The 8,893-nt window shown below is 33.2% G+C and overlaps 1 protein-coding gene across 1 annotated transcript in view; it reads left to right on the top strand.

Moving 5' to 3' along the window:
• LOC118745764 (calsyntenin-1-like) overlaps positions 1-8,893 on the top strand; it is a 152,991-nt gene that overhangs the window by 143,719 nt on the left and 379 nt on the right.

Here is an 8,893-nt window from a genome sequence, read left to right as displayed (position 1 = left end):
ATGTAGGTATGAGTTTAGGTTTGCAGCGTTGCATTTCAAATTCAACAGCAATAATCAATGCGGAGCTTTTGCGAATGCGAATATTGTGCAAGTGCACTGATAAAACGTATATCTGGCAAACAAAAAATTTTAGCCAACATTTTTTTGCTTGTGGAGATGTTACGTTAAGACGGTCCCCTACGTCGACCTTCTATCGTAATTTAAAGTCAAAGAGTAAGATAATAGTAGGTATTTTCAGCGGAAATGTTCAACGGTTGGCTGTAAGGAGAGTCGACTATTTGCGCGTTAAAAGATTACCTTTAATTAGGTAAGAATTATGTAACTATCGAATATTATTTGTCAAAGGTCTGTTGAAAAAACTGGATGCTTCGCCAGTTTTTTTCTACTTTTTCTTAGAAAAGTGTAATTATTATTTTCTCATAAAACTTATTATTCTTAAGTTCTGTGTTTCCTTTTATTAGTCTTTCAGCGCGAAAACAAAAACATTTATTTTAATTTTGTGTAAATTTTCAAAATTAGCACGCATAGAAATAAAGATGAAATGATAAGTAAATAAGTCGATAATTCAAGGTGAATTTTATATCTATTGAGGAGTGGGACTTGGCATGTAATATATCGTTAGTATAGTAAGGAAATGGCTTAACTCACATCGTCGCTGAAATACAAAAAGCCGTAACTAACTAAAAATCCAAAATTAACTTTTTGATTGATTATGATGCATTTCCTCGAATCATAAGTCCCCACATCGTTTTAGGCAATACAAAAATTTAGTTAGTTGTGGTTTTTTGCATTTCAGCGACAATGTGAGATAGTATCAACGATACATATATTGAAAATTAGCGCATTCGCTTCAAAAAATATATCGAAACACAATGAGCGCATGGAATGGAACAACAAAACGGATTTAATGTCTTATGGTACCGACAGCGGGGAGTAATTAATTGTGACTGCCTGCAACTAGGAAAAGCCGAGTTCAGCTAACTAATAAAAAAAAAATAATACAAGGTATTCATTACAGAAGAACCTTTCCAAGAAGTCTCCCGGGAACTAAGCAAACCTGAGACCTTTATCGTCCGTGATTCCATAATTCAAATTCTTATAAAAAACGCGGTACCTTTTTAACAAAATAACAAGATTTTGAACTAATTCTGCTGGCAGCCACGACTTTCAAAACAGGATTTTCTTCGAAATTTTCATTCCTTGAAATTAACAATTTATTTGCCATATTCACCTATTCACAACCTCGCTATAAGGGCACATTTTTCAAACCAGTCACAGAAGACAGGATTAAAAATGAATTACAGAATTGGTGCTCCAAATTGGGACATAACGGTGTTTAAACAACGATCTTACCATGATGCTAGATTGTGAAGATGAAAGTCAGGAGGATGCATCCGACATTTGCAGCCCAATCGAAAAGAATTTACAATTTTGTCAAGTTTCAAGTTTTCAAGTTTGTCGCCTCGAGCGAGTAGTTATTTAGTGGCGCAGGTTTGATTTACGACCCGTTAAGAAACAGGCTGTAATCCGAAAAGGCAGCCAAATTACTCTTTCTTAAATACAATGTTAAATTTTTTTAATTGGAGTACTAAATAAAAAAATATTACTAAAAATTAATAACTTCTCAATTTTTTTATTTACCTAAATCCCCTAATGTACTCAACAAAATTATTTCTTAAAAATATTTGACATCCGCATTCGCATTCGCATCCGCGGATGTTAGCTCTTAAACATCCGCATCCGCATTCGCATCCGCGGATGTCTAAAATTCCACATTCGCAACATCCCTAATATGTATGTACAGTGACTCACACAGGTGTTCACGTATTGATTTTTTAAATATTCACAGGGTTTTTCAAAAAATATTGTTCAAGCTTTGGACGAAACCATATAAATCAGAGTTCCAAACTTCATACAAAATTTAGGAAAATTCATCAAATATTTATAAAAAGACGAGTTTTTAATCTGAATCTTTACAACTTTTTTGAATGCAGTTTTAAAGTCCATAAAATTTTAGTCTCATAAGGTGCAAGTTTCAAGCCACTAAAAAATCGCATTGATTTAAGAAAGAATTTTTTTGTGACTTCTTTTTCAGTTTTATTATAGAACAAGTGCAATTAACAAAAACTGGCATTAATTTTTTGGAAATTTGGTTGCGAACGGTCTCCCGCTTTTTATAGTACATACTGCAACAAAAAACCTAAAAATAAAATCTCTAAACTTCGTGCAAAACTCAGGCAAATTTAACAAATGTGCATATTTACAAATTGGCATTTTAGTATAACCAAGTGCCAGTTTGAAGTAAGTAAAAAATCATGTTGGGAATTTCTTTTCAGGCAGTTTCTTCAAAACAAAAAAAAATTGTCGAAAATACTTTGTACACTCGTCTTCTTTAAACAGCCACGGCTTAAATTCTTTGTTTAAAATCCATTCATCATTAAAATGGCAACAGCAGAAATTTAAAGCTTCGAAAAAAGACAAGCAAGTTTTTACGATTATCAGCTGATTCAACGGCGTTACCACAAATTGTAAGCAAACAAGCTGTATGCACGGCGCCACCGCACTGCGCAGTTTGTTTATTGTTTATAGATGAAACATTCTGAACGAAGTCGATTAGTAAATAGAATATGTAAAATATACATATTTTAAGAGTGCTAAATATTTTTACAACGAGATGTTTAAATTTTTTTCTGGCCAAAAACCGGGACATTTCGGGTCTCGGCAGGTATTGTACCGGGACCGAGACATAACACTTAAATCCGGGACAGTCCCGTCGAAAACGGGACGGTTGGCAACCGTGGTCAAAATAATTGCAGTTTTATTCCGTATAACGTTTGTGGAGCCGAATCAATCAAAAGGCTTAAAGGATTTTGACTTAAATTTGAACTTTTAAATCTAATTTTTTATAAACATTGTGAGTACGCAGTTAGCCAATTTAATTTAGCAGCAAAAAGCATGTTGAAGTGGGTAAAAGTTGTCGTTGAATATTGATAATTTTATTTCTTTATGGTGTTGCACAATTTCTTACACATACACAGCTATGGCCATAGATTTAGCAACAAAATTGAAATAGAAATTGTTTGCAACTTAAGTATGTTTATTTATTTTTTTTAATAATTGTCATTTATTTATAATATGTATAGTTTAATCTTTAATAGAAACCACATGAATAAAAGTTTCAAAGCTTGCACAAATTTCAGTAAAATTTAATCAAACTTCAAAAATTGTTCATCGAAATTTCAAGCTTTTCAATTAGAATTTTTAGACAATTTTCAGGAACGCAGTTTTGTAGCCCATTCAATTTAATCTAATATAGTGCAAGTTTAAAATAGCAAGAAATTACCGTAGATTTTGTTAATGCGTTATATGGAAGACAAAAAAATCTCAAAAATCGACGGAAATTTTTGGCTATTTGAAGCTTGCATTTTACTAGACTAAAATTTAATGGGCTACAAAACTCCATACCCGAAAATTTTATTATTTCGACTTTTTTATATTTTTATCGACGTAATTTTGCAGAACTTCCTGTTTCCTTCTCAGGCACTCTAGAACTATTGAAAAGCTACCCAGAACAGTTTTAATTTTTTTTTTTTTCTTAAATTTCACTTTTTCGACTTTTTTGAAAAAAAATGTTTTTTCGTCGTAATTTTGCAGAACTTTTTTTTCCTTCTCAGGAACTCTAGAACTTTTGAAAAGCTACTCAGAACAGTTTTAGTTTTTATATTTAAAAAAAAATTTTTTTTGGCCTAAAAAAAAATAGATATTAGTCACGACTTTCCATTCCAGCAACGATGTTTGTAACGTCTTTTTGCATTTCAGGTGACGATATGTAGTTCTGTTGATAGCGTAGCCGTCGAAAATATAGTTCGGAATGTGGAACTATACAGATAACTTTTTATATTTCTAAAAAACATAATATCCGCTCCCAGATTCGTTATATTGGGGTTAAAACGTATCTATTGATACCATTATTTTCCAAAACGGGTGATTCACGAACAGATTTGCCATACATGTAATTTAGTTCAAGAGATTGTAATTTCAAATAATGCCTTTATTGCTCATTTGTAAAATGTTGAATATGACTTTACTCGAGATCTGAATTAAAAATAAAGTCTTTTTTTTAATATTTTTGTTGAGCTTTGTGCCACGATTGTTTATTAGGAAAAATTGAAAAAGCAACAAAGTCTAAGCGGTAGAAGTTATAGCACTATTTCGGAGATCACCACATCTCCTCATCAGACGTCTTTTTCTAGACTTCAGCAGGGATCGAACTTGCGAATTCGATGTTCAAAGTCAGAAGCGTTAACCACTGAGCTATGTACAAATAAAGTCATTGTTTTTTTCAAAAACAAATTGGAAATAAGGCCATATATATCGCTTTATTGCAATTCGGACTGGATCCGGTAATTAGAGAGTAAACGGAAAATTCGCACTCAAAATGGTACCCAGAATTTGAAAAACAGCTGATACCTGCTTTTTCAACAAAACAATTTAACGTACAAAAAACAAAGTTAATTAAGAACCAGTTTAAATAATAAGTAAATAAACAATAACCATCTTTATAAAAGAAAACACTTAAACCACATTTTATTTTGAGGAAATTCAATTTAATAATGTTTCGAAAATTGATTTTTATTTTTTTTTTTATAAATTTGATTTGATACCTCGGATCTTTGGTTCTTGAAATCGAGCAAAGCACTGGAATATCTATTTATTTTTATTTTTTTTGTTTTATTTGAACTGATTTGGGAAAATATTCTGTCCACACTTGCTATGACTATTGAAATGCGAAGGACAACTGAAACAATTTTTCTCAAAAGAGGAGACGCTGCACCTTCATCGCTCCTTTTTATTTTAAAAACTGGCTTGCAAAAAGATTTTAAGAAATCTTTTAATTTGCTAGATTTAATCTGAAATTTGGCAAAACCTTAAATTTGTTAAGTTGTCTAAAAACTGTACTTTATAGTTATAACTATGTTAAAACTGCAAGTTCCGGATGCGATCATCTGAATTCCAGGCCAGGGCCGGTCTGCAGCCGGATCCAACATTTGCAGCTCTCTTAATTCTGACCTTAGTTGAAGTCACTAATAGAGCACTATAATAGTTTTACTATACATATAAAGGTTGTCATCGTCATCTTCTTAACTGGATTTCGCGTAAGTCATTGGTGCATATTCATAGTCATATTTAGTACTCAACTAAATCGAAACTATTCTAAGTCACAACTAAAGCTATTCATAGTCGCCTTAGTTTCGACTTTTCTGGCTAAGTACCAACTTAAAATTTTGTTTCGGCTGCAGCTGCAACTAAGTCGTAACTAGGAAGAAGTATTTTATCAAATTAAGGGAAAACAGACGAAATATGTAAAAATTAAGTTGGTAGAGGGTGATTTTGATAATATTGAATAATCTCCAATTAAAATTTGCAAAGATCGATCCATTTTAATCGGAAGATGAAATTAAATGCGTATTACAATTCGAATAAAGCTACATCACAATTTTATAATTGGAATAATTTAGATAAATTCTCAAATAATAAGTCAGTTTCACGCTAGTTCTTTTAAAGTAAATTTGTGCATAACATTTAGATATCTACTATTTGTATGTTTCACAGCATGCTTTCCATAAACATCGACTTCACATCACTGCGGTTGTTCTGGCTATTTCCCACAATTAACAAGAAAATGACACCTTATTCTTTTGCATAATCAGGCAATGAAAATAAAAATTACATAAACGGATGATCAAACTTGATATTATTTAATAATAATGTAATTTTTCCAAAATATCGTAAAGAAAAATCGATACATTTTCACACTCGTTTTGCTATATCGTAAACTAAGTCGAAACTACTTAGTAGAAGTCTGAAATGCGACTATGAATAGACCCATACTTCTTAAAGACAAAGTAGTAGTATATTTGTACCACCAAATATCTTCATACATTACAATACGATTACAATCGTGAATGTTTCAAATGGAGCGCGCATAGTGAAGAGTAAACCGTATGTACACGCAAATGAAGTAGACTAAACGGCGAAGTCGAGTTCTATTTCACAAACTGTTTAACTCGACACGGGTGATTCAAATCATACCTTCACCGATTCAAACACGAACCGGAACCTGAAATATCAGAACCGTAACCTGTTATTATTTTCTTACAATGTGATTGCTCCTTCGTTATAGGCTTTTATTATAAATATCTTCCGATTCGTGCTGATTTTATCTGACTCTATACATTAAAGAAACGTGCTTTTAAATTAATGCAATTTATGTATAGGGGCCCCTGATTTTTCAGTCCGGTGCCGAGTCGTCGAGTTTTCTCTCGACGGCCCTGCATGTGCGACTTCTGCGGAGGAGATGTAATAGAAGACGTATTTTTTGAGTGTATGCGATTTGACAGTACCAGATGAAAACTTCGCAGCATATTTGGCCAAAGTTTCACGCCTGAGCAGTGTTGCCGTTTTGGTACTTTTACTCATTTTTGGTTATTTTTTTCTTGCCTGTGAAGTTGTTAAGATCATTCCCATTTTGGTTATTATTTAACATTTACTGTAGTTTTTAATTTTTGTATACATACCATAATTAAATCTTTGAAAAATAGTATAAACAAATACATTTATTCTGTTCAATATGGTTATTTAAATAAAGTTATTACTACTAAAATGGCAACTCAAGATTCGACTTATTCCGATAATAATCATGTGTTTACATATGCAAAAGAACATGTAAAAGTTCGAGGGTGCAACTATCGGTTCGTGTCTTTAATAAATCGTTGTGAATTAATCGCCAACTTTTTGAAACGGCCCGGCAGTTACACCATCGCTATGTTCTTTGCACACACCTACATAGTATGTACCTGAAATGACATTTGAATAATACGAGAGTCATTAAAAAAGGCGCGAAAGTTAATTTATACAATTTCCAATTCCGATGACATCTCCTTGTTAAATTCGCCAGTTGTTTGCAAGAGATTTATTGATTGATTCATGTTTGTCATTAGTTGCGTTCCAGACGCTTCACGATTTGCAGGTTTTACAGGATTTGCAGGAAAAGCTGTTTTCTCCATTAATAAACCTTATGGAAGGTGGTCACATGGAACGGCCTGGAACGTAACTATTGTGCGTATAATTTGTTAGAGTAGTTTTTGTTAGTGTTGGGAGTATCGAGTACTTTTGAGAATTGAGTACATAGTTTCATTAAATATACATATGTATGTAGGTAACATTTCAATGCTTAGTGTAGAAATCTTAGTAGCTGGCAGGATTTTATTCAAATTAGTATATTAATAACGTCAATTAAATGCTACTTTGGAGTACTCAGTATCGATACCTTTAAAAATCGGGTACTGTCGATCCTTTTGAGAATCAAGTTCTGAGTACTGTTGGTATCGATACTGCCCAACACTAGTTTGTGTGCTCCCGCTATCGACTTGTATGAATTCGTCTTGCGTTTATATACTCTCATAAACGTACATAACGCCGTTTAAAGTACAAAACCGCGTATCGTCATTCTGCAAAACCGCGTAACTGACATTTGCTGCCAAAAATCGGATTTGCTCACACAAGCTCTTGGCTCAATCCTTATCTATTCGTCCTGAAATATACTAGCCAGAAATGCTATTGCCTTATAAAAAAGAGAACCATTTTGAAATATGAGTGCTTTTACTCTCTAGAAAATAAATTATGCAACCTCACATACGCGGTTTTGCATTTTGTTGATACGCAGTATTGTACTTTAAACGACGATGTGAGGATGATACGAAGGCGAACTCATATAAGGTAGTGTTACAGGAGCAGTTGAAATTTTCGCCCCGGCGTTTCTAAAAGAAAGCCATAAACGTAGCGACCGTTCGTTCAACGTGGTGATGGTTTGCTCTAGATTGCACCGTTTTGTGGGCCTGTTGAATGAATTTGTGTCTTGGTTGAATGAAAGATAAGCAAATTTTGATTTTCTGGCAAGTTGTACAACTCGGCTCTACATTAATGGCCATGTTGTACCAAGTCATAACCCAAAATGGTTAACTCAGCCGAAAGATGTACATACGTGCTTTTGTTGAATTTTATAAATGTAAGCTAAGAAATTGTAAGAATGAGATTGCTCGCAAAATTGAAACAGTTGTGGGAAAAACGTCCAACTTGATTGCGGATCGGTGTGAACCCACGTTCGCAACGTTTAAGGTTTGCATTATGTCAAAATGATGTGTTTGTTGTAATTCATGTTGTCATTGACTACCATTATGCGTAGACCAATTCATTATATCATTTTATGCGTTCGAGTAGAAACTGAGTGTATGAACAGCATATCATGACTTCAATTATACGCGAATGGAGTTTAAGCACTGAGTTTTTACTCAAATTTATGAAATGATTTCGTGAATTAGACTACACATAAACGTGATAATTGTGCGTATAGTTTGTAAGGTAGCTTTGTGTTTTTATACTCTTGTTACTACATGAATATAGGTTCTCGCCTTGGAAGATAGAAAGCGAGAAAGAAGAAATTCCGAACAAAGGAATTTGTCTTCTTTCAACTTAAATAAATGCATTTTGCAAACAAAAGTGCATAGTGCATTGGTTATAATGCACGGGGTGAATCGTAACAAATCGCAGCGAATTCGTAAGGATTTATTTATTGCATTATAAACATTTGCATTATTATGTGACAATTCACTCCGTTCAGTTACTTCCATTATAACCCGGTCCTAAGGATGCTGGCAGGCCGAGTTGATATAAGGTAGTGTTACCGGAAAATGAATAAATAAATTATATATCAGCAAAATGAATAAAATGAAATGAAATTAATGTTTAATTTCTACCCTAACCTATGTATGTAACTCAATCGCCTAATGGTTTGCCGTGCCGTACACATATGTTTACACATCAAATTTCGTGA

The sequence above is a fragment of the Rhagoletis pomonella genome, unplaced genomic scaffold, assembly GCF_013731165.1.
Source record: "Rhagoletis pomonella isolate Grant_MI unplaced genomic scaffold, Rhpom_1.0 Rhpom_scaffold_00009, whole genome shotgun sequence".
In the NCBI taxonomy this organism is placed as follows: domain Eukaryota; kingdom Metazoa; phylum Arthropoda; class Insecta; order Diptera; family Tephritidae; genus Rhagoletis; species Rhagoletis pomonella.
This window is presented reverse-complemented; position numbering and strand designations above follow the sequence as displayed.